The sequence below is a fragment of the Gossypium arboreum genome, chromosome 11 (genome assembly GCF_025698485.1).
Source record: "Gossypium arboreum isolate Shixiya-1 chromosome 11, ASM2569848v2, whole genome shotgun sequence".
NCBI classification, from domain to species: domain Eukaryota; kingdom Viridiplantae; phylum Streptophyta; class Magnoliopsida; order Malvales; family Malvaceae; genus Gossypium; species Gossypium arboreum.
In genome coordinates, this window is record NC_069080.1 from 89,487,948 (window position 1) to 89,489,849 (window position 1,902).

The window sequence follows — 1,902 nt, forward strand, 5'->3', positions numbered from 1 at the left end:
TATTCTTAAGGGTTGTCTCAGTATTTTAGAAACGAGTTTCTGACACCTAGATGAATATTGTTAACATCTTCTCAAGGTTCAGCTTCTTTTCCTGCTAGTAAGGTGGTTGTTGAAAACCCGGAGGATGTTGTGGCATTTGATTTCCTTGACCGTCCCACAAGAAATTGGGATGGTTCCTCCAACCTGCATTATAAGTGTTACTATACGGGTTATTTTGGGGTTTAGAGTTATTGTTACCCATATATTGGACTTGTTCCTCCTCGATGCTAAGGTTGAAGGGTTGATATTCTGTGCATGCTCCTCCTCCATTCGAATTGCACCTCATCACTAGATGTACCTGAGTAGAACCACACAAACCGTCAATCTTTTTATTTAAGAGTTCTACTTGGTTAGATAGCATAGTAACCGCATCGAGGTTGAAAACACCGGCTGCTTTCGTCGACTTTATCCTCATAACTTGCCACTGATAGTTATTCAGTGACATCTCCTCAATAAATTCGTAAGCTGCCTCAGGTGTCTTATTATTGATAGTTTCGCCAGTGGCTGCGTCGATCATCTGTCGAGTCGAAGGATTCAGACCATTATAAAACATTTGAACCTGTAGCCAAAGCGGTAACCCACGGTGAGGGCACCTTCTCAAAAGTTCCTTGTATCTCTCCCATGCATCGTAGAGTGTTTCTAAATCCATTTGCACAAAAGAGGAGATATCATTACCTAATTTGGCTATTTTAGCCAGCGGAAAATATTTTAATAAAAACTTTTCGGTCATTTGTTCCCAAGTAGTGATTGACCCTCGTGGTAACGAGTTCAACCATTGTTTAGTCATATTCCTTAACGAAAAGGGAAACAACCGAAGGCAAATAGTGTCATCAGAAATGCCATTAATTTTAAATATATTGCAAAATTCTAGGAAATTTGCCAAGTGAGCGTTAGGATCCTCGTCCTGCAAACCATCAAACTGAACAAATTGTTGTATCATTTGAATTGTGTTAGGTTTCAGTTTAAAATTATTTGCAGCAATAGTAGGTCTAACTATACTTGACTCAATTCCTATTAAATTAGGTTTAGCAATCATACATAGTGCGTGGAGCAGGATTCTAATTTACTGGATCAGCAGCAATTGCAGGAGGTAGCAGATTTTCTTGGTTTTCAGCCATCTCCTCGGTTGTGGTTGAAGTATCGTCCTCTTGCTCGTCCTCTGTGTATCTTAGGCTTCGCCTTATTTCTTGTCTATTTCTGTAAACTATGTGGACGACCTTGCCGTCAAAAAGTAATGGTACTAACGGGTTTCTTCTGGTCATAAACTAGAAAAACCTGTTAGAAGAAAATAAGAGAAAAATTAGAAAAGAAAAGAAAAAAAAAACTTAAATTGCAAATAAAGTAAATGGCTAAAGTAATAAAAATCGAGTTTTCCTAATATCCTAGTTCCCCGGCAACAACGCCAAAAACTTGATGCGTGATATTCGTAACAGGTTTTAAAGATTTATAAATGAATCGTTCTTGAGACTAACTTATTATCACGATTAAGGCAAGTGTACCTATCGAACAGTAGTATGGTTCAGCAAGACCGGATTGTTGAACCCAAAGGAACTATGAGTACTAGTATTTACTTCTTTTTTATTGTCTAGCCTAAAAATTAAGAGGTTTGGTTATCTAAACTAATTATTAACTAAGAATGCACAGAAAGAAAACTTGGGAAAATAATTTTGGGAAAATTCGATTGATTGAGACAATACCTAAGGAAAAATCCACCTAGACTTCACTTGTTATTTGACTCAATCGATTTATTTATTCATTTGACTTGATCCATAGAAATCCCTAAGTTATATTATTATCTCTCTCGAGACTAATAACGTCTAACCCTAGGTTGAATAATTGAAATCTCTTTCTAATTAACACCTT

The 1,902-nt window shown here is 36.9% G+C and overlaps 1 non-coding gene across 1 annotated transcript; it reads left to right on the plus strand.

Annotated features, from left to right (window-relative positions):
- Positions 1-614: 614 nt before the first annotated feature.
- On the plus strand, positions 615-721 carry LOC128284453 (small nucleolar RNA R71). The gene has a single exon (XR_008274879.1). It is a non-coding gene; the product is annotated as a small nucleolar RNA R71 (small nucleolar RNA).
- The last annotated feature ends 1,181 nt before the right edge of the window (positions 722-1,902 follow it).